This window comes from Sprattus sprattus (genome assembly GCF_963457725.1).
Source record: "Sprattus sprattus genome assembly, chromosome: 5".
NCBI classification, from domain to species: domain Eukaryota; kingdom Metazoa; phylum Chordata; class Actinopteri; order Clupeiformes; family Clupeidae; genus Sprattus; species Sprattus sprattus.
Window position 1 is genome coordinate 38,254,867 of NC_137924.1, and position 25,902 is coordinate 38,280,768.

The following is a 25,902-nucleotide window of genomic DNA, read 5'->3' on the forward strand; positions in this document are numbered from 1 at the left end:
TTACTTTGAAGATCCTCAAGGGCCATGGCTTCAAGCTAAGAGTGAGAAGGGGTGTGTTCATCCCTACATTTCCTTAAATGTTGTGTGTGTGTGCTTGCGCGTGTCAAAGGAGCCTGTCCCTGTCCCTGTGTGTGTGTGTGTGTGTGTGTGTGTGTGTGTGTGTGTGTGTGTGTGTGTGTGTGTGTGTGTGTGTGAGAGAGAGAGAGAATCTGGAGCACACACGCGCGCAAGACCAGAGGGGCAGGGGCAGAGAGGCAGACTTGAGAAACACCCTAGCAATAAGCCAAGCATGCGTATTTCAAATATTCACCAAAAATCTACTTTTCATCTTACAGTCAATTTTTTTTCAGATTTGTGTTCTAAACATTCTCAAGTGTCTTCACATGAACTTGTGATTCAATCAGAGTATCACTTTTTGACCTGTTGATGTGTAAAGCATTGTTTTAGCGTTAACAATCTATCCAATTTGCTTAATATCAATCATTTTTGAAGATATGAAGTTGCCTTTGCACACGGGAACATGTTGTAGTGTCTTCCAGTGACATATCAAGTTTGGTGTTGATTTGTCAAAGATTTGCCAAGATATGACCTCACTTCCTGTTTGGCGACTTTTCTGCTGAATTTGAGTGGCTGTACCGGACCAACGGTTGTGAGGATCAAAATTCTTTCCATAACTTTTGTGAGGCTAGGTCTGAAGATCATCTCTGGTGATTTTGAAGAAGATTTGCCAAAAATTGTAGGAGGAGAAGGCTTTCAAAGGTTTTTGATAAAACCGGAAATAGCGGAAAATCTATATAACCGGAAATTGACGCCATAGGGTGTGTTGAATTCGTCTTGATCTAGGGAATCCAATGGTACCTCATTTTTGAAAATCGGTCATACGGTTCAAAAGTTGTGTGTGTTACAAAAGTCCAACTTTGACCTGTTGGTGGCGCTAGAGTGGTCTAATGAGAGCCATGAAAATTGGTGTGAATGAAGAAAGGACTGTCCTTAATGAGTGTGCCAAATTTCACAAAAAGTTACCATATGGTTCTATGGGCTGCCATTGACTCCCATTGCAGCAACATAATAATAATAGGAAAGCCTACAATAACAATAGGTTACCTCCTACCGGAGGAAACCTAAATATAGCTGCAAGCAGCGATGGCGGTTTCCTCCTCCAAACATTGCAACCAGGGAAACATGTATTTTTGTGACAATTTGTCACTGTATAGAAAAATTCATGCTGCAGACTTACCAATGGGATATTCAATTCAATGCAATAATGTGCTAGAAGGCTGTGAAATTTGGCACCCTCTTTAAGGACAGTCCCTTCTTTATTCACACCAAGTGTCATGTCTCTCATTAGATTCATGCCGCACACCTACCAATGGGATATTACATTTGAAATGCAATGCTGTGCTAGAAGGCTGTGAAATTTAGCACACTCATTAAGGACAGTCTCTTCTTTATTCACACCAAGTTTCATGTCTCTCATTAGACCACTCTAGCGCCACCAATGGGTCAAAGTTGGACTTGTGTTAACACACGCAACTTTTGAACCGTATGACCGATTTTCAAAAATGATGTACCATTTGATTCCCTGGATCAAGACAAATTAAACACACCCTATGGCGTCAATTTCACTCAAATATTTGCTGACATATGACTTCACTTCCTGTTTGGAGCCTTTTCTGCTGAATTTGAGTGGCTGTACCGGACAAACAGTTGTGAGGATGAAAGTTCTAAATCGTAACTTTTGTGAGGCTAGGTTTGAAGATCATCTCTGGTGATTTTGAAGAAGATTTGCCAAAAATTGTAGGAGGGGTAGGCTTTCAAAGGTTTTTGATAAAACCGGAAATTGCGGAAAATCTATATACCGGAAGGTGACGCCAAGGGGGGGGGGGGGGGGGGTATTTAATTCGTCTTGACCAGGGAATCCAATGGTATCTCATTTTTGAAAATCTGTCATACGGTTCAAAAGTTGCGTGTGTTAACACAAGTCCAACTTTGACCTGTTGATGGCGCTAGAGTGGTGTAATGAGAGCCATGAAAATTGGTGTGAATGAAGAAGGGACTGTCCTTAATGAGTGTGCAAAATTTGACAAAAAGTTACCATATGGTTCTGTATTTATTATTTCAAGAATTGAAATAATAAATACCAATATAGCTGCAAGCAGCGATGGAGGGTTCATGCAGCGAATCGGCCAAATTCGATTGGCTGTTTGTTTTTTGTTTTGTCATTGTTTTGTGTAGAACTTTCTATTTCCTACATTAAATTTGATAAATAATTCTTTATACATTCTTAGGAGGTTACTTACTCTGAGATAACGTTATCAGGTTAAACACTAAACCACGTACAAGGAATACCCCCCAGGTTATTTGTTTGAATAACATCATTTAATTTCTACCTGAACACTATTGGTCACATTGATTTTGTGCATTCTCACACACCCCTCTGTATGCACAATGTTTAAACAATGGGACACCCTGTTCTCCAATAAAGGCATAAACAGGTGCTTAAAGCATTTGGCAGACAATACAGAATGAATATAAAGTTAGAGGCCTAAATACTGTTAATTTAGTCTTTGTTTTCAGATATGGACGTTGGACAAGCGCATTACATCTTTCGTGCAGGCTATTTTGCATTTGGGAAGATACATGTATGCAAGAGGACTTTTATTTTGACTAGGCGGAAGGGGTACGATCATTTCTACAAACGTCTGAAAGATCCTTTCCTCGACGACAGTTGATGAGGTAAGACGTGTTCCTTAATGTCTCTGTAAAATTGAGTTGACCACGCGGTATACTATTTTTTAGGTGTTGAGTAGTGTTTGACAGAGATTTGGGGAAAACATACGTCCAAACAGTTACATTTGACGAGGTAAATATACACGTGTCGTATGAGCCTGCTTTGGCTAACAGCTAGCTAACTAGCAAGGTAGCTAACTAGCTAGATAGCCAGCTGTTAACCAAAGAATGCTACGCGACGCGTGACGTCGAGTATCGTTAAATCACCCGTCAGTGTAGCAGTTCATAGCTGTAATGTGTAGTCAGTACATTTGATGGCAGCAAGATCAACTTCTGTAAATACTTAAATTCGAAACCGGGCTAGTAAAAAATGTTATAAATAATTTGGGTTTTAGTAGCAAAGTGTTGTCTCATGGTGTCGTGCCATGTGTGAACTGGGTGCAGCCAAAAAGACAAGAGCCCGACTATAACTGATTCTCCTTGAACAGTCTGCGTTTGCTTTAGAATTTGGGATTTTCTTTGTCTGTATGTAGATGTTTTGTGTTCATACATTTAATGCTGTTTAGATAATTTAAAATGACGTCGATTTTCTGCAAGTAAATGTATAATTTGGTATTTAGCGAAGTTATGTTACCACTCATGGTGTCTTGCTACCTCTGTCACGTGTGAAATGAGTGCAACTAAAAAGACAGCACTCAACTAGCAACTGAATTTGTCCTTGAACAGTTTGCGTTTGAATTTGGGACATTCTTTGTGAGTAGATATTTTATGTTCATACATTTAATGCCGTTTCTGTCATTTAAAAATGACGTCGATTATCTGCTCGTCAATGTTATAGATAATTTGGTATTTAGCAGCAAAGTGATGTCTCATGGTGTGTTAGCGCTGTCACTTATATGATGTGAAATGGCCAGGCAGATTTTCTTGATCTCTTAACGAAAACGATTCGATTTCGATAGCTTGCGTTTCTTCCCCACCACAGGCTCCTCCATACCGTTAAAATAATTCGTGTTAAATTGTTTGGTGATCACAAAGTTTAAAGACGACACTGAGTAGGCTACTCGGTTGCCAGCTCATTCAGGCAACCCCTGTTTACACTGCACCGCATTCTGCAGAGAAGGGAGACTGCCTGTTGTCATGCTTTTGAAAGAAAGGAAGAAAACGGGATATGGCGTTTTGCGATGTGGCGTCTTTACAACATTGAGAGTATACTAACACTAAATGTGACATGGATGGGTATAAAAACTGTGTTGTCATTATATTATAACTAAACAGGACAAGCTGAACCATTCAGCCAGATCCCTTTCGTTTGATCATATTATCCTCTGTTTTACCATCACAAATCAGGCGGGTTGAAGAAGGTACCGATTACTAATGTCAATAGTTAATTGGCGTAATGATGCATTTTCTGACTTATGTCAAGTACTGATATAGGCAAAGTCTTTATCAAATCAGTGACAACAGTTCATTTGGTGTACATTTTCATGAAAACCTGTGTGTTGATAATGCTTCCATTTTTATGTTGCCTGTTATTTTCCCAATCAATGTAATGCAAGTTAAGTCTGTAGAGTTGTTCAACGAGATGATGCATTTTCTGACTTAGGTCAAATACTGATATAGGCAAAGTGTTAAACAAATCAGTGAACAGTTAATTTGGTCTACATTTTCAAGAAAACTTGTGTGTTTGATGATGCTTCCATTTTTTTATGTTGCCTGTTATTCTCCCAATCAATGTAATGCCAGCTGACCGTAGGTACACATTATAATAATATATGTAAAGTCTGTAGAGTTGCGTGTGTTCAATGAGATTTGTAATCATGGTCATGTGTATGCCATAAACTTGTATTAAGATTAGTCTGTTTTTCAGATTGTGAAAGTTTGACATTGTTGATTGAAGGTAAGCACATTTTATTTGTTACATCCATATTAAGCGGATCACTTATGGACATGCAATGTTAAAAGTAGTAAGACTGCAATATATGTTTTGCTAAGTATTGCTGAAAGCTGGTATGTGCAACAGAGCATGTGAGCGGAGCGGAGCGCCGCGCAATTCCGCTCCCTGCTCAGGAGGATGTCCGCTCATTCGCTCTGCCGCTCAACGTTGTGCCAGGGCGCTCCGCTCAAAACCGCTCCGCGCTCATCTTAAATTTCCTGCCGCTCCGGCGAAATCGCTCCACGCTCCGCTCAAATTTTTAGGAGAAATTATTTTCTGACATTTTCCCTTCATGTAATTATGCCAGGGCCCTGGGACAAATGGCGTTTGATTTAATGATGTCACCGATACATGTGTCAAGTCTCATTCAGTTACTCGAAATGATGCAGACAAACGGACGGTCATATCACCTAACCTGCTGATAATAATGGGCCTAAACCAGTATGACTGTCAAGTTTTTGAACGAAAAGTGTCACGTTTATCTTGCTGTACCAATAAAAGTGTAAACAAATCTGAGTTATCGTCAGACCCATCGCTTTGCAGGAACGTTTTGTGTGCTAATCGCCTACAACTGCAGGATTACCCAAAGCTACAACTGACAAAGTTTACACTTAGATAAATACCCGTAAACTCATTCCAATATCGTAAAAAGGTACTAGAAGATGTGATAACAGTACAAGGACAGTTAACAAGTCATCTTTGAGTCATCAATTACGACCAGGTATGATAAACAGCTATCTAGCCCACTCCATACAGCCCTGCCTGAAACGTAGCTACGTTATAAAGATAGACTAGCACAAATAGCTAAAATGATCAACTATCGTTGGTAACAGGCACTGACGAAAACTGCGATGTAGAGTGGTGTATTTATTACAAATGATTAGGGAAAGTGAGTAAAATGTAATAAATGAATCGCTGGTGTTTCAAAGAATTAGCTGGGACAGGTAACTTTTACTGGGTATAGGTAGATGTAAGATAACCACTGACTTCAGGAGAACTCCGCTCCCTCTGATGCAGACACTGATGTAACTCATAAAAAACGAAATTATCCCAAATTAGTTCAATACTTGTATATGGTTATAATCATGAATATATGTTGACAAGAGTCAAATATATGTATTAGGCTTGTAAGTAACATTCAGAAATAACACTCTAGCTTGTATATGGTCACTAACATTGGCGATTCCGTGGTGAAGTTGAAACACAGACTATAACCGATTATAGGCACAGACTACAGCATAGGCATTGACTTAGGTTTTAAGTCAAACATGAATTTAAGTAAAGTCTATTCCATTGAGCAAATGCCAACAACCAGAGAAACAGTTTATTTCAAACCAGCAAGAACGACTTTATTTTTTCACCTAGCTTTTCGAAGTACTTCCCAAACTCCATCTTGCTACTCTCGCGGGCACACGAGCCAGTGTTGCAGGGGGGGGGGGGGGGGGGGGGGAGAGGGTCTCACATGACGCGTTTTATCCAATCAGGTTGCTTGGATGCTCCCATTGAAACCCATTCTATTCTACGTGAACCACCTATAAGCCGCTAGAAGCAGTTAAAATCGGAGCGGACTGGAGCAGAGTGAAATCACCGCTCCGGCCTTTGAATTTAAAACCGCTCTGCGCTCCAACCCGCTCCAACCTATTTCTTCCGCTCCGCTCCACCACCCGCTCCACGCTCCGCTCCGCTCACATGCTCTGATGTGCAACCATGTATGCAGGTTAAACGTGAAAGTAGGAGGGATGTTTTTTTATCTTTTAAATCTAATGGTCAGTGATAAGGGTCCCTGTTGACTGTCTAGTTAAACTGACTTAGAAACGTTTGCTTGATCCCAGGAAACATTAACATGGAACGCTGCAGTTTTATGCTAAGATGTAAAACCAGTTTTGAGATGGGAGGTCGGATTACATTGGGTTTCCTTTGTGCTTTCGGCTTATCAGTGATACTTGGGTGTTTTTAATAGATCTGTATTAGACATGATGTTTATGAATATTGGGATGACAATTGTCCAATAAATCTACAGAGTCTGGTGGTTGAGCCTACGTCTATGAAAGTTCCATGTTTAAAACGTGATCATTTATGGGTTGTTTTACCACCATAGATCTGTCATTTTTCTCTGAGGTAATAGACAAATTATACATCTGAGATATAATGTTAAACATTGCTTAGTCATGGTCAGTTGGAAGATGGTCTGTTGGCTGCCCAGTTGAGCACAGATGACTGTAGAAATGCTTGCCTGATCTCAGGATGGATGCATTGGCTGTTACCAGGATAGGTGGTATTTGTAATGTGGTTGCTCTTGTGCCACAGGCCCTGTAGTCATTGAGTGTGCGAATGTGTATGATTGGGAAACTTGTTTAAAACTTCTGAAATGCTAGAATATTACAGTATGCTTTGCTCATGCAAGTGTTGTATAATTTAACTTTTGAATGTATTTGGTTTAAATTAAATGAATAAGTCTATGTGTAACTGTATGCTTGACACACTGGACTGTTTCTGATGTGTTTGGCAGATGCCGCGTCCAACTAAACGGTCCATGGCAGCCAAAAAGAGAGAAGCCGACTTGAGGTCCACCGAGGTCAGGGCGTTGAACTTTTCATTGTCCTGATGTGATATGATTGTGTTTAATAGGAAAAGGTTCATTTTGAATGTTGCTCCCAAATCTTATTTACAGTCTTGATGATTGCAGTAGTTTTTACATTTGCTTGAAAAGTGTTGCTTACATTTTCAATGTATTTGATTGAAATGAAACATACGCTGCATGTCAAAGTTTTAAGAAGTTGCTGAATATTTATGATCTCAATATATGCATTACTGTGCTGAAAGTATGTGCAACTGTGCATACTTGAATGATTACACTGCAACTGTATGAAATTATTAATGAAGTATGGTATGTTAGACTTGAGCATTTATTATGAGTTTTCTGTGTTACAGGTGGCGAGCAAGCGGTCTCTGGTGGCAGAGACACAGGCTGACTTGGTCTCCTGTGACGAGGTTGGGCGTCCTCGTGAAAAAAAAGCCCACACACACCAGTCTTCGGACGCAACAGAGTCTTCGGACGCTATACAGTCTTCGGACGCAAATCCTGCTAATTACTGCTCACAAATTTGCTCATCAAGTTCCATTGAGTCTTCGGACGCACAAACAAACTCTACCAACTCTCAATCTAACTCTACCAACTCTCAATCTAACTCTACCAACTCTCAATCTAACTCTACCAACTCTCAATCTAACTCTACCAACTCTCAATCTAACTCTACCAACTCTCTGAATATGTGTCATGACTCTGTAAACTCACTGTCAACTAATGCTAAAGAAAATGATGCTACTGATTGTTGTTCTGTGAATCAATCTGTTGACTTTCCAGAGAAATCTGTGCTGATGGGGTCTTTCAACCAAGATCATTCACGGTTTGGACGTGTGCGCAACAAGCAGTGTGGTGCCATCAGTTTGACTGCTGTTTTGAGGTCTAAGATGAAGAACGTGTGGAGCTGGCAAAGTGGAGATCTTGATGATGTTTTGATTAAGGGGACTGTTCTTTACACTTCAATGCTAGCACAGGGTAAAATAAGAGACCATGGAAGGGGTTACATTGCTGTGTCTGAATTACCAAGGCAGTATGAAGTGTGGAATTGTGATTTTGCAATAAACTTTGGTGAATCTTACACTGGATGTATTCAGGTTGATGACTATGACCATGCATTACGTGATGTTGCCATGCCTTTTGATGAAGCACTGCAGCGGGCCCTGTTCACCTACGATGCTTGTTTGTTAACCGTGTGTGCCAATACATGTGCTATAGTGAATGCAGGAGCAAGGTTTGCCTTAGTTGATTCACATGCCAACAGGAATGTCAACAAGAAAGGTCAGAGAACAAGTTGTGTTGCCTATTTGAGCTCCATCCAGTCCCTGTTCACATATGTTTATGACTATGCACGATGTTTTGGCGTAAGTACACCACGGTTTGAAGTAACTGGAGTCACAGCAATTCATTCCAACGCCCAGATGACGAACTCACCCAGCCGCCCAACAAGCTCTGCGGACAACCGTCCACTCTACAGTGATGTTCTGAAACGAGTGCCGAGTGATTGTAAGCAAAACGAAGTTGCAGCGGACAATGTCATTGTTGATGCAGGTACGCACGAACATATGCAGGCAACTGATGTCATTATATGTGATGTATGTGTTCGCAAACAGGCTTTCAAACCTTTAACCCGTCATGACCAGGATGCACTGTGTACATGTTTAAAACTTCATAATGTTAATGCTGATGACCCAATGGCAACAACCGATCTCGATGACATGGGATGTCCTTGCAAGGTACAAAGTATCAAACCGGATGGGAATTGTTTTTACCGCAGCCTAGCCTTTAGCATGTGTCATAATGAAGACGAGCATTTGAAAATCAGACGGGCTGTTGTGAAACACCTTCAGAGAAACGGCACCAGGTTTGAAACGTATCTGAGGAATGAATACACATCTGTGCAGGACTACGTGACCAAATCAAGGATTTACTACTGTGGTTCATGGGCTAAAGAGATCGATATTTTTGCCGCTGCTGACTTGTTGCAAACAACTATTTTTACTTTCACTGATGGGAGATGGAATATGCACAGACCTACAGACTCACACACATGTAGAGATAATTGCATCTATTTAAATCACACTGGCAGTCATTATGAGGTTGTAAGATGTGTTCACCACAAAGATGCAAGAAGTTGCGCAGGAATGTGCCAGCCTGTAAAGACTGATGACAAACCGAGATCAACACGAAAAAGAGAGGTAAATGATGAATCTGTGAAAGCAAAGAAAGAACGCGAACGATATCACAATGACAGCGATTACAGAGAGATAAAGCGTGCATGTGTTCGGAATAAGTATTTTTCGGATCCTGAATATCAAAAATTGCTACGTGACAACTCTGAAATGACATACAGGGAAAATGCTCCCTTTCAAGCTATGGTACGTGAGTATTCTAGTGTCAAATACAAGACAAACGTGCCATTCCAGAATCGTGTCCGTGACTACAGTCATACAAAATACAACACAAACATGCCATTCCAGAACAAAATTAAAGAGCATAATATGACGATGTATCAAGAAAATGAAAACATCCGTATGAATAAAATTCAAAAAGGACGTTTGAATTATTCAACATGGCAGAAGGAACAGGGAGACATTGAGTTGGCAATTGATCATTTTCGTCAGGAGGTCAGCCGTGGTCCTGAATATGTATGCTCTGTCTGTCACCGTTTACTTTTCAGAAAGCAGGTGATTGAATGTAAAAGACATCGCTATGAAAGCAAAGGAACAGAAGTGGCTGCATTGGCTAATAGATGCATAACGTTGGAATATTTACATGTGTGTGATATTGAATGTGAGCAGAAATGTCATTTGTCTGAAAGTCCATCAAGCAAATTATGGGTTTGCCATACATGTCATCGTAAAATACTCGGAGGAAAACTTCCCGAAGAGAGCGTCACCAACAACATGCACTTGGAGCATATTCCAGCAGAACTTAAATGTCTGAACTCTTTGGAACACCACCTCATTGCACGTCACATTCCCTTCATGAAGCTGTTGTGTTTGCCTCGAGGCCGCCAGAGAGCTTGCCATGGTCCTTGTGTCTCTGTTCCTGTTAATAACGCAAATGTGACAAATATACTCCCAAGAAATGAATGTGATGACAAGATGATAAGAGTGAAACTGAAACGCAAGTTGACATATAAAGGTCATTACGAGTACATGTATGTCCATACTGATCGTGTCAGAAATGCACTGAGGTATTTGATGGCAAACAATAAATGGTACGGTGATGTGATTATGAATGACGAATGGGTAAACTCTTTGAATGGCACAGACCAGCATGACGAAAGTACCAACCAAGAAACACCTGCTAACAGTGATGATGACAATGTTCCTGAAGAGCAAGCAGAGGAAGATGTGACTTATATCAAAGATCAGAACGGGCTTTTGTCAGATACATCATTACAACCTGTCGATCTGGGTTCAGAGATCATCGATCAGAATTTCCAGGACATACTTAATGTGGCACCAGGTGAAGGTAACAGTCCAGTGAGATTGCTGTCCGATAAAACGAACGAGGCAAAATGTTTCCCTGTTTTGTATCCATCTGGCGGACCTACATTCCACGATGAAAGAGAGTCCAAAATAACTCTGTCACGTTACCTGAATACACGCATTCTGAATGCAGATGGGCGTTTTGCACAGAACACAGACTTCATTTTTTATGCACAATACACATCAGAAGTGTATCAAGTTGTATCTAGTGTACCAGTGGCATTACGCAAAGGTGGTGGAAACTCCTCTCTGAAAGACGCATCACCAGACATGTTGTTGAACGCAGACTCGTTGGGAAAAATATTGCGCAATGACGAAGGATACAAGTTCTTACGAGGAATTCGTGGCACACCTCCATACTGGCAGTCAGTTCAGAAAGATTTATTTGCCATGATAAGACAACTCTCCATACCCACGTTCTTTGCATCTTTTAGCTCTGCAGATTTGAGATGGCCTGAAATGCTGAACTCTATTCTAAGGATAGAAGGTAAACAAATGTCTGTAGACGATCTTGACTGGTCTGACAAATGTGGACTCATACGTCGAAACCCTGTCACAGCGGCAAGAATGTTCGATCACCGATGGCATTGCTTTCTCCGTGATGTAATCATGTCGCCATCAGAACCCATTGGAAAAATAAAGGACTACTTTTATCGTGTCGAATTCCAACAGCGTGGTTCTCCTCATGTCCACTGTCTTTTTTGGGTTGAAAGTGCTCCAAAGATTGATAAAGAGAGTGACGATAAAGTGGCACAGTTCATAGATACATACATCACCTGTGAAATTCCACCAGAAACTGACGCAGAGCTTTACGAGGTTGTGAGCAGCGTACAGAGGCACAGCACAAGACACTCTAAGACTTGCCGGAAGAAAAACACAGTGTGCAGGTTCAACTTTCCACGCCCTCCATCAAGCTGTACTTTCATCACAAGAGGCGGTAACTGTGAGGACATGAATGGCAAAGATGACAACACAAGTGCGAGTGCAATCATAAAGAAAGTTAAAACTGCGTTGACCATGCCTGACATGAAGTTTGATACAGCCGATGCATTTTTTGAATCTCTTGGGATAGATCAAGGTATGTTTGAAAAGGCGTACAACATATGTTCCAAAAAGAAAAGCATTGTCCTGAAACGAAATCCTGGAGACATTTGGGTGAACCAGTACAACAAAGACTTACTCCGTGCTTGGCAAGGCAATATGGATATCCAGTATGTTACAGATGCCTTTTCAGTTGTGGTCTACATTCTGTCGTACATCACGAAAGCAGAACAAGAAATGGGTTTGCTCTTACAACGTGCCCAAGACGAGTCAATGAATGGCAACCTTGACGCAAAAGCAGCATTCAAGCAGCTTGGAAGTGTATACCTACACAACAGAGAAGTTTCAGCACAAGAGGCAGTGTATCGATTAACACACATGAACTTGAAAGAATGCTCTCGTAACGTACAGTTCATTCCAGTTGGTGATAATCCTGTTAGGATGAGTTTGCCTTTGCATGTACTCCAAACTAAGGCTGATGACGAAAGCAGCATGTGGATGACCAATGTGATTGACAGGTATAAGAGCAGACCCCAGAATGATCAATTTGAGGATTTATGTTTGGCCAGTTTTTGTTCTGAATACAGAGTTCTATCAAAGTCACAGGTTCCGACTGAAAGAGATTCACATGACATTATACAGCTGAACAACAACTGCGGCTTTGTGAAACGAAGGACCCGAACTCAACCGGCTGTTGTGAGGTATCCCAGATTTTCTCCCATGAAAAACCCAGATAAGTACTTCCATTCGTTGCTTCAACTGTTTCTGCCTTTCTACCAAGACTGTCACCTCAAACCGCCCCAGTTTGATACATATGAGCATTTCTATAAAAATGGTGCAGTGAAATATGGCATTGATGTCCAAAGAGTGCAGTTGATTGTGGATACTAACAAAGCTTTATTTGAAAAGGAAAGTGATGAGATTGACAGAGCTACACAGATGCTGGACGACAACATTGATTTACAAGATGCCTGGGCTCAGATATGTCCTGAAACAGAAGGTGAGCGTCTTTGTTGTTTGGAACTGATGAAAGAAAAAGTTGTTGATGATGAAGGTGATGATGATGACCAACTAATTCCTGACCTGACAGCCAACCCACAGACTACATGCACTTTGGAAACAAATCATGTGTCAATGCCCAGACAGGATGCATTGCATTTATTACGATCATTAAATGAAAAACAGTCTGCCATATTCTATGCTGTTCGTAAGTGGTGTTTGGAGAAAGTGTTTGGACAAAATCCTGAGCCGTTGCGGTTGTTCATTACTGGTGGAGCAGGAACGGGGAAAAGCCATTTAATCAAAGCGATACATTACGAATCTACCAGGCTGTTGTCACAGATTGCTGAAAATCCTGAGGATCTCACTGTGCTACTAACGGCACCTACAGGAGTGGCTGCATACAACATCGGCGCTGCAACAATACACAGCACTTTCTCCATTGGTGCAAATGTCAAACTGCCGTATCAACCACTAGGTGATGAGAAAGTCAATTCTCTGCGGAGCAAAATGGGCAGCTTGCAAATTCTGATCATCGATGAAGTGTCCATGGTCGACCACCGTCTTCTGTCCTACATTCATGGGAGACTGCGTCAAATCAAGCAGACAGGTGATTATTCTTTGTTTGCAAAAGTTTCTATGATTTGTGTGGGTGATTTTTTTCAGCTCAAACCTGTGAAAGGCACGCCTCTTTTCGCTGAAAACAAAGGAGCCAACCTGTGGGACAACAACTTTGAGGTTGCTGAACTGACTACAGTTGTTAGACAAGAAAATGCAGCATTTGCGGAAATGCTAAACCGTCTCAGAGTCCGTAAGAAGAACGAGCCCCTCACCGACCATGATGTTCTCACATTGAAGCAGCGTGAAACAGGTGAGGAATCAACAGACATTCATGTGTATGCTACAAATGCGCAGGTTGATGAATACAACGTGAAGAGACTGCAAGAGACCTGCCCAGACGCAATCAGCATACGTGCTCAAGACTTTGTCCGAAATCCCAAAACTGGAAGAATGGAACGTAAGGTAGGCTTTCACACCAAAGTTTTCAACTCTTGCTTGCCTAAATGTGTTTCTTTGGGTGTTGGAGCAAGGGTCATGTTGAAGAAAAACATAGATGTCTCTGATGGCCTTGTCAACGGAGCATGTGGCACAGTCGTGGAAATCGTTCAAAGTCAACAAGAGGATGATGACCTCCCTGCAGCTATCCATGTGCAGTTTGAAGACCCTAATGTGGGAAAGATCCAGAGGTCAAAAGCAAAGAGAGTTTCTGAACCTTCAACGATAGTGGAAGTGCGAGAGGAACAAGTGGCTAACAATGGTGGAGTACGAAGGCAACTGCCAATCAGCCTGGCCTGGTCAGTAACTGTACATAAATGTCAAGGGCTCACTGTTGAAAGGGCTGTTGTATCACTCAAGAAGATCTTTGCTCCAGGGCAAGCATATGTTGCGTTGAGTCGTGTGAGAACTCTTGGTGGGCTGATCATTGAAGACTTCAAAGAATCTGCCATATTTTGTGATAGCAAAGTAGATTCAGCTATGAAAAGTTTGCCTAAGTTTAGCTTTGGAATGTCTGTTTCATCTAACATGAACCCTGTGTGCACAGTAGCACTTCACAATGTACAGAGTTTGAATGCTCACATTCAGGATGTTCAATCCCATAAAGCCCTCATGAATGCTGACTGTATTTGCTTAACAGAGACATGGCTCGATGTAGAAACTGAAGAAGAGCCACAACTTCCAGGATACATCTTCAAACACAATCCGAGGGGAAACTGTTACGATGACTCTGAGCCAGCCTTCGCAGCACTGAAACAACAACAAAGAGGTGGAGTTGGTCTGTATTGTTCAGAAAACATTGGTGTGCAGGTGTTAATTCCAGAGAGATGCAATTTGGAATGTCTGTATTTTAAGATACCTCATGCAAATTTGACTGCTGCTGTGTTGTACAGGCCCAGCTCTTATAAGATTGACATGTTTCGAGAACAGTTATTACAGGTCATCTTTGAACTTGAGAAGCATCCAGAGAGAAAGCTCATCATGGGGGACTTCAATGAGGATATTTTGGTATCTTCTACAATTCTCAAGTTACTGGAACGGCATGGGTACACTCAACATGTGCAAGCAGCTACGACTGAAAAAGGTACATTAATAGATCATGTCTACGTTAAAGGTACAGTAGATGTTGTTGTTGAAGTTGTGCAGACATATTACAGTTTTCATGAAGCAATACTGATCTCACTGTTGTAATGTTTTCTGTGATTAATGATATTTGTCTTCGAATGGTAAGTATTTATATCCTGGCTATGTTACACATGACGTCATTTTGAGTTCACTCCATATTCCGTCCACTAAGTGGGGTTTGGGTGGGTGGGTGGGGGCAAGGAGAGAGCATAACACTGGACGGCTCATTGCAGGGGATGGGAGGGGTATAGGGGCCATTTTCCAAAAGAAGTTGCAAATGGGTCATTCTACAAGACGGGTGCCTTTTCACTTTGTAATTTTCATTTTTTTTTTTCATGGAAAAGATGTTTTTTAAGACACTCACGTTATGAAAGACATAGTAGACCTCCAAAAAAACAAAAAATGATATCCATTTTATTACGACCCGACAGTAGTTTTTTTTACCACCCCGTAACAGACAAAACACCCACCATTTGAAACATAAATCATTAAATAATTTTCAAAATTGTAATATTTTCCTACCAGAAAAATGTCCTATATTTGATACTGAAAGTTTCAAAATTTTTGCATGTCAATGGCTTCGATATTTGAACAATATATGCTATTTTACCAGCCGTATCCTTACTAATAATGACGAAAAAGTGTATGTTTTCCTTTTGCAATGCCATTAAAACGTTATTATATAATTAACAAAACTACCATTAACAACTGAACTTTTGGAAACACATTTTGACCATTTTTTTTTACATGTTTTGAAGCTCATGAAATGCTGGGGACACAAATGGCACCCGTTTCGTAGACCCAAATAATGGTAAAATATACAGATGAATGTGTAAATATCAGAAAGCAATACAGTCAATTTATTATCTAGGTGATTTATTTTTTTAGTTCAGCGGATCGCTCCTTAATTCTCTCAAACATTATTTCATCAATTGTAGACACACGCTGATCCACCTATTGTGGCACGCGTGCAGCCCCAGACATCTAAAGGCATCACAGACCTGTTATTGCTCCATCTCGCGTGGCTAAACGCCACTTGTCCCTCTAAGAAGTTGAAACGCTGAACACGAGGTGCCGCGTAACTATTTAGCAAGGAGGAGTCTCATTGGTTATCGGAATTAACCACACAAATCGCTCCACCAACTAAGAACGGCCATGCACCACCACTTACAGAATCGAGAAAGAGCCATGAATCTGTCAATCCTTTCTGTGTCCTGGCTGGTTGAGGTTTCCCGTGTTGAGTCAGATTAAGCTGCAGGCTCCACTCCTGGTGGTGCCCTTCCGTCAATTCCTTTAAGTTTCAGCTTTGCAAACATACTCCCCCCGGAACCCAAAGACTTGTGGCTTCCCGCATGCTGCCGGGCGGGTCATGGGAAAAACGGCACCGGATCACGAGTCGGCATCGTTTCAGACGTGCTGCGGCCTACTTTGAATTTTTTCAACATAAACGCTCCAGGCCCAGTCGGACACCCAGCTAAGGTAATCCGGAGAGCGCCAGGAGGCAGGGGTACAGGACAGATAGTGGCACACCTCACTGTTGACCGCCAGCCCACTCCCGACATCCACCTACGAGCTTTTTAACTGCATCAACTTTAAAATACGCTATTGGAGCTGGAATTACTGCGGCTGCAACGATAGGATCAAGAAACAACAATGACAAAATCCTCCGGAAGTGAGCGTGTTGATGGGAGAAGGTGACATCAAGCAGGGGCTGTGCATCCATCAATAGAAGATGAAGTGTATGAAGCAGGCAGACCAGCAACCTCAGACAACAAGGTCCAGAAGCTGTGAGTGCAACCACAGTGCTGCAGGATCCATTGGTCCTGAGTCTTCTGAGGTGGCAGAGGGAATCCCCATGATGGAGAAGGTAGCCAGCAAACACAAGGACACCAGCCCACCAGAGGTATAATCGACAAAGCCGGTATTAAAGCAGCAAGGCAGGTGCAACAACATCAAATGGCCGAAAGCAAATGAGAGTCTGGATGCTGACTTGACACAGTTGTTGGAGCTGGCATTGAGAGGACAGCATCAAGAGGAAACTTAACATCTTTGGGGATATCATCTTCGAGGTATGCAAAGAGAAGTTTGGCTGCACCAGTTTGGCTTGAAGGCTTGCTAGGAGAAAGCAGCAAATCCCAGCAGAGTGGCAACAAGCTGTCAGTGTATTCATTCCCAAGGAGGTAGCAGCAGAGTGCCAAGATGCTGGTTGGAAAGCGACTGTTCACCCTGTGGAGGTCGGTTGTCAGGGCTTCGTGGACAAAGCAGCAGTCCAGGTGCCACATGGAGTGGACGTAACAGGCTCAAGGACAAGGAAAGCCACAAAGATGCTGAAAGAGGAAGCCGAGAAAGGGAGCTACTGGCTTTGGCTGAGGAGAAAAGACATGGGGTGGGGATCAACACAGCTGATGACACTGCAGCTGACCTAATGGCACTGGCAGAGGTGCGACAGGCTGAAAAGCCAAAGCAGGAAATACAATCTTACCTGTACAATGAACTAAAAAGAATCCAAATTAAATTAATATAAATGGATAGACATAGCACTGTATATAGCACATTGAATGTTTTTTTTAATCTTTACAGTTATTGTAAAACCTCAACATTATAAGTGAATTACAGTTAAGATGATAACAGTCAATAACAGCAAACACAGGTGATCAATTTTAGTGTACAAATAAAATTGATAACAGTAAAATAAAATTAACCATATTATTTTACACAGTCACTTGAAGACTTTTATTATTATTGCAACACTGAGTTAAAGGGGGGAAAACCTGTAGTAGTAAAAGGTATAGCACCTTAAATCTTAAATTAAGTGAAATAATTAATTGTGTATGAATTCATTGTCTCGGGATAGTGTAAGAATGGTGAAAACAAACAAAGAAAAAAAAAACTTAAGTGCAACTTCTTTTGGAATAATTGCCCCTATACAGGGGACTTTTTTTGTTCAACATTTTTATGAATTATGAAATTATCTATTGTCTATCATGCAATATTAAGGGTGTCCAAATCTCCACCAATTTACAGCTTACCCACAGTTTTCAACATATGCAGTGGTGTGAAAAAATACTGTGTTCCTGCTTCCCCCTTATTGTTGTCATACGACATATGCTTTGGTACGGTAAACTGAAGATCATATGTAAAAGATCACTTGAGATTTTGCTGCTTTGTGTAGCTGATTACAGACAACCTCTGCCATTTACTGTGGGATCAGTTCTGTTGCCTTTGAGCTGACAGATCAGAGGCCCAGCCTACATCTGGCTGCAACACTACCATTTCTTCGAAAACAGACATTCTGTTTGGTGGAGTTACACTATAATTATTGTATTATCACATCAAGGACTGTCATTTAGATGGTGTATGACATGTTACTTTATTTGTTGATATGCATGATAAATGTTTTTATCTTGTTTTGTTTTGTTATACTGTATGATGTCAACTGTGAAGTATGTTTTGGCATGGATAATTACAAAGTAAAAATAAGGAGGAGTTATTGATATTATATCAGAAAAGTTACTGATGCCTGTTATAGGATATATGGAATTTGTTCAGTAACATATTGCTAAGTTTCACTGCTGGATCTGCAATTAACCACCACAAAACAATGGACTGAATATGGAGAGCAAGAAGTCTCACCTTGTAAGACAAAACTGTTGGAGGCTGGGAGCTTCTGAACCAAGTGACTGTGAGTACCCATTATATTTAACTATACATTTTTTCAAAGAAAGGCATCTAATTCTAATTCTGATTCATGCACGTTTGACAGGATGTAAACGTTAAGAAATAGACATGTCGTTTTATTTCACCTGTGTAACAACAGCATGTATATCTTTATTGTAAATGCACATCTGCTCTCAAATGACCATACAGAAAATGTTGGTCCAGGCCCAGCAATGCAGCCTTTCGAGTGACTTCAAACAGACACAGGGCCTGCCGAGGATCACGGACATCAGCCAGCCTCACAGCATTCCGAGTGACCTGCACCAGTCCTGCTGCGAATCACGGACATTCAACAGCAACGTAGCCTTCCCAATGAACTGCACCAGTCACAGAGCCTGCTGAGAAAGCATCCTCCAGGAACGCAACCTTGCGAGGGACCTGCACCAATCACAGGATCTGCTGAGGATCACGGACATCCAGCAGCAACGCAGCCTATCCAGATCTTATCAGGTTATGTGAGTATCTGTGTTTTTCTTTTTCCAAAAGATGCAATCTAAATGTTTATATTTAATAAGATGTACATTTTATACACTGTTAATGAATAGACATTTTGCTTTCTTACAACTGCACAACAAAGGAATGTATACTTTTATCGTAAATTTACATCTGCCCTAAAATTGCCTTACAGATGATGTTTACCAAGTCTCAAAGAATACATGCTGAGATGCTTCAGAACCGAGGTTTGGACACTGCAGCCTGTCCATGCCTCTGTTCCCTAGGATACACCAATGGTGAGGGCTGCTGAGGCTCATGGACATCCGCCAACTTTGCAACCAACAGTGGTTATTTGTAACCGTCTGAGCTTGTTTAGGCTCATGAACTCTCACCACCCTTAGGACCTGCCGAGGCTCATGTAGCTGATCTTGGTCATGTACAACAGCACTACAGGACAGTGTTACAAAAGGCAATGAGCTGTAGATGTAATACAAGAGAATTAGTCATACAAGAGAATTAGAAATAACTGGGGATTTGACAACTTCATGTTTTGCACATGTGATGTCAAGTATTTATATATGTTTTTTCATTTTTTTTGTTTTGTTTTTTGTTTTACTATTTTGGACATGTTTGTTTTTTGTTTTGTCATTGTTTTGTGTAGAACTTTCTATTTCCTACATTAAATTTGATACATAATTCTTTATACATTCTTAGGAGGTTACTTACTCTGAGATAACTTTATCAGGTTAAACACTAAACCACGTACAAGGAATACCCCCCAGGTTATTTGTTTGAATAACATCATTTAATTTCTACCTGAACACTATTGGTATAATGTTTTGACAACAAACCAGAATCATTCTGGAAATATATTAAGATGTTTATATCTTATGCAATAGAGTAGAAAGCATGTCATGAGAATCACATGAGAAACAAATGTTTTAAGATTGTTTTGTCTACCACAGAATTGTAGCAGTTTATCAATGACTGAAATAATGACTTTCAGCCCATAAATAGCCTGTTATGTAAATGCCCACACTCTGAGATTACCTAACCTACATTTTAAAGATTTAATTACATATCACTAGCTATGCTGTATCCAAAGTGTCATTAATAAAGTACAAATGTTTTTTGCCTTATCTTTCTTTAGTCAACAAAGACCTTGATTACTCCATGAGTTTTAAATGAATGAACTTGCCATGGCAACTTAATGCTGTTACATTTTACATGGTTGTAAGAAGTGACAACAAATGTTGTCAAGCGACAAAATATATATAAGAAATATGCATAGTAGCTTCCTGTTTGTTGGCTTTGCTGACAATTTTAAGGAGTTTTGATGGGATTTTATGCGTAAGTGTTGTTGATTATAGGAATCCTAGTCGTCAAAGGTCACTAAATATATTGTGTAGCCTTAGGATGGGGTCACGACTCCACATACCAAGTTTGGTTTCAATGGGTGAAAATGTTCATAGGGTTGAACAACAGATTAAACAACATTAGTGACAAGAGTTTGTGTTTGAGAAAATCCAAAATTGTAACCTGATTAAATAGTTTGACATGAATGTTTGGAATGTGTAACCAATAGCATTCCCATAATCTTTAAAGACATGATAATTAAGTTGCGAATACAAAGACTTAGAAGTTTAGGCCAACATTTATTTTTAAACATTGTAGCACCTTTTTGCTGTCAAGGGCAGGTTTGTGCACAATTCAGAATTTTAGAATTGGTCTCAGTTCAATCCACAATTGAATTGGGTTTAGCGCACAGGATGGCTGATTGTAATTGGGATGACAGCAAGTGTAATTACAATCCAAACAGATAGTTCAGTCAGACATTAGATACGTATTAAACGGAACCAGAGTTGGCTACCAAAATACATGACTTGTAAAAGTAGTTCCTAGTACTATTTTTATGTATAGAATATTTGATGTGCAAACAATATCTAAATATGTGGTTCTTCTCTTTGAAATGCAAAATAAATGTGCATATTTGCAAAAATGTGGAAATTACAAGTGCAAGCATGAAACATTTTATGAAACAAGATCAGGTGAAAAATAAGTTTCTTTGTTCATCAACGGTTAGCATGTAGGGGGCTATCACTGAATTTTAACTTGCATCTTGGCGCCACCTGCTGGTAAGAAACACAAATGCATAATTACGAGTAGATTCAAATGAGTTGGCATGATATCATGGAATTTTGTCTGCTGTCTTGGTTAACAAGAACTTCCTTTATATTGTACCTTTTACTCCATTAGATTGACTGATTGTATGTTTGAATTATTAAGACTGGTGTGTTAAATTTGTAGCGTTATTTGTCCTTCACTTTTTTGTGTTAGAAAAACTATATTCAGTTGTTCAGTTGATGTGAATGTTTTAAGTTGTGAAGGCTAAATCTGTCTTAAATTGTAATTTTATTTATGTATGTATTTATTTATTTCATTTGAATGGGTTTTGCAATTCAGGATTCCAGCGATACTGGATTTTTGGAAATCGAATCAACTGGTCAAAAGTTACTTAAGTGAACACACATCCAACTTTGACCTGTTGGTGACGCTAGAGCGTGTAAGGTGCCAATATCAAACTTGGTGACAAGAATCATGGGACTATCCCCAATCAGTGTGTTAAATTTCACAACTTTTTACCAGACAGTTCTATGGGCTGCCATAGACTTTCATGGAGGAATAATACACATCATCAGCTACAGGTCAAAATGCAGTTTAATTAATTGCAACACCCGCAGGAGGTACATTTCTTCAGCGTTCTCCCAATGTGGTCAACAGTCCATGTACCAAGTTTGGTTTTCATATTAAAGACCAGTGGCAACTTTTTAGTGTTTTGGATTAAATTAAGGTCATCAAATGTATTGATTGTTCCCCAGATGGGGTCAGCAGTCCATGTACCAAGTTTGGTTTTGATACATTACAGGGTTGCCGAGATATGAGCTCACTTCCTGTTTGGCGGCTTCGCTGCCTAATTCGATTGGCTGCTACTGGCGAACGCTTTCATCAATTGTTCCATAAACTTATGCAGTTATAAGGCATGGTCTAATGATGGTCTGCGCCAATTTTGGTGAAGATCAGATCAAATTTGTGACCTGTGTTTGCTTTTTAGTGTTTTTGACTAAATTCAATATGGCGCCCTGATCAATTATGATAATGTCACATATTTGCATGTGTCAACCTAAAGACCTCCAAGAGCATGAGTAGATCCCACTAGTAAGTTGAAATTCCAAACACGTCAACAGCTACAGGCCAAAATGCATTTTTTGTAATTACAGCGTCACCTAGAGGTCAAAGGTCACCAAATTTCTTAAGCGTCTTCCTGATGAGGTAAGCGGTCCATGTAGTAAGTTTGGTCTTGATACATAAAATCGTTGCTGAGATATGAGCCCACGTCCTGTCTGGCGACTTCATCGCAAACTTTGATTGGCTGTCACGGGCGAACGGTTTTAGTTGCGAAGATGTACTACCACAACTTTTGTGAGGCTTGGTCTGAAGATGATGTGTGTTAAGTTTGGTGTTAATCGGACAAAAATTGTGACCTGTGAAAAAATTTGAAATTTTTTGATAAAATCCAAAATGGCGGAAAATCCATCATGGCGCAAAATGACGTCATAGGGTGCGTTGAACTCGTGCTGGTCCAAGGATTCCAAGGATGCCTCATTTTTGAAAATCGGGCCAACGGGTCAAAAGTAACGTGTGTGAACGTACGTCCAACTTTGACCTGTTGGTGGCGCTAGAGCGCTACATGTGCCTACATGAAACTTGGTGAAATGAATCATGGGACTGTCCCCAGTCAGTGTGCCAAATTTCACAACTTTTTACCAGACGGTTCTATGGGCTGCCATAGGATCCCAGCACAGAATAATAATAATAAGAAAACATAGAAACACAATAGGTTTCTGCAGCTTCGCTGCATGAACCCTAATAATAGGAAAGCCTACAATAACAATAGGTTACCTCCTACCGGAGGAAACCTACATATAGCTGCAAGCAGCGATGGCGGTTTCCTCCTCCAGACATTGCGAACCAGGGAAAAATGTATTTTTGTGACAATTTGTCATTGTATAGAAAGATCCATGCTGCAGACTTGCCAATGGGATATTACATTTCAAATGCATTACTTTGAAGATCCTCAAGGGCCATGGCTTCAAGCTAAGAGTGAGAAGGGGTGTGTTCATCCCTACATTTCCTTAAATGTTGTGTGTGTGTGCTTGCGCGTGTCAAAGGAGCCTGTCCCTGTCCCTGTGTGTGTGTGTGTGTGTGTGTGTGTGTGTGTGTGTGTGTGTGTGTGTGTGTGTGTGTGTGTGTGTGTGTGAGAGAGAGAGAGAATCTGGAGCACACACGCGCGCAAGACCAGAGGGGCAGGGGCAGAGAGGCAGACTTGAGAAACACCCTAGCAATAAGCCAAGCATGCGTATTTCAAATATTCACCAAAAATCTACTTTTCATCTTACAGTCAATTTTTTTCAGATTTGTGTTCTAAACATTCTCAAGTGTCTTCACATGAACTTGTGATTCAATCAGAGTATCACTTTTTGACCTGTTGATGTGTAAAGCATTGTTTTAGCGTTAACAATCTATCCAATTTGCTTAATATCAATCATTTTTGAAGATATGAAGTTGCCTTTGCACACGGGAACATGTTGTAGTGTCTTCCAGTGACATATCAAGTTTGGTGTTGATTTGTCAAAGATTTGCCAAGATATGACCTCACTTCCTGTTTGGCGACTTTTCTGCTGAATTTGAGTGGCTGTACCGGACCAACGGTTGTGAGGATCAAAATTCTTTCCATAACTTTTGTGAGGCTAGGTCTGAAGATCATCTCTGGTGATTTTGAAGAAGATTTGCCAAAAATTGTAGGAGGAGAAGGCTTTCAAAGGTTTTTGATAAAACCGGAAATAGCGGAAAATCTATATAACCGGAAATTGACGCCATAGGGTGTGTTGAATTCGTCTTGATCTAGGGAATCCAATGGTACCTCATTTTTGAAAATCGGTCATACGGTTCAAAAGTTGTGTGTGTTACAAAAGTCCAACTTTGACCTGTTGGTGGCGCTAGAGTGGTCTAATGAGAGCCATGAAAATTGGTGTGAATGAAGAAAGGACTGTCCTTAATGAGTGTGCCAAATTTCACAAAAAGTTACCATATGGTTCTATGGGCTGCCATTGACTCCCATTGCAGCAACATAATAATAATAGGAAAGCCTACAATAACAATAGGTTACCTCCTACCGGAGGAAACCTAAATATAGCTGCAAGCAGCGATGGCGGTTTCCTCCTCCAAACATTGCAACCAGGGAAACATGTATTTTTGTGACAATTTGTCACTGTATAGAAAAATTCATGCTGCAGACTTACCAATGGGATATTCAATTCAATGCAATAATGTGCTAGAAGGCTGTGAAATTTGGCACCCTCTTTAAGGACAGTCCCTTCTTTATTCACACCAAGTGTCATGTCTCTCATTAGATTCATGCCGCACACCTACCAATGGGATATTACATTTGAAATGCAATGCTGTGCTAGAAGGCTGTGAAATTTAGCACACTCATTAAGGACAGTCTCTTCTTTATTCACACCAAGTTTCATGTCTCTCATTAGACCACTCTAGCGCCACCAATGGGTCAAAGTTGGACTTGTGTTAACACACGCAACTTTTGAACCGTATGACCGATTTTCAAAAATGATGTACCATTTGATTCCCTGGATCAAGACAAATTAAACACACCCTATGGCGTCAATTTCACTCAAATATTTGCTGACATATGACTTCACTTCCTGTTTGGAGCCTTTTCTGCTGAATTTGAGTGGCTGTACCGGACAAACAGTTGTGAGGATGAAAGTTCTAAATCGTAACTTTTGTGAGGCTAGGTTTGAAGATCATCTCTGGTGATTTTGAAGAAGATTTGCCAAAAATTGTAGGAGGGGTAGGCTTTCAAAGGTTTTTGATAAAACCGGAAATTGCGGAAAATCTATATACCGGAAGGTGACGCCAAGGGGGGGGGGGGTATTTAATTCGTCTTGACCAGGGAATCCAATGGTATCTCATTTTTGAAAATCTGTCATACGGTTCAAAAGTTGCGTGTGTTAACACAAGTCCAACTTTGACCTGTTGATGGCGCTAGAGTGGTGTAATGAGAGCCATGAAAATTGGTGTGAATGAAGAAGGGACTGTCCTTAATGAGTGTGCAAAATTTGACAAAAAGTTACCATATGGTTCTGTATTTATTATTTCAAGAATTGAAATAATAAATACCAATATAGCTGCAAGCAGCGATGGCGGTTTCCTCCTCCAGACATTGCGAACCAAATGTATTTTTGTGACAATTTGTCATGTATAGAAAGATCCATGCTGCAGACTTGCCAATGGGATATTAAATTTCAAATGCATTACTTTGAAGATCCTTAAGGGCCATGGCTTCAAGCTAAGAGTGAGAAGGGGTGTGGTCATCCCTACATTTCCTTAAATGTTGTGAGTGTGTGCTTGTGCTTGTCAAAGGAGCCTGTCCCTGTGTGTGTGTGTGTGTGTGTGTGTGTGTGTGTGTGTGTGTGTGTGTGTGTGTGTGTGAGAGAGAGAGAGAGAGAATCTGGAGCACACACGCGCAAAGGAGAGAGAGAGACCTTCTACCGAAAATCACCCTAGAAATTAGCCAAGCATGCATGTTTCAAATATTCACCAAAAATCTACTTTTCATCTTACAGTCAATTTTTTTTCTGATTTGTGTTCTAAACATTCTCAAGTGTCTTCACATGAACTTGTGATTCAATCAGAGTTTCACTTTTTGA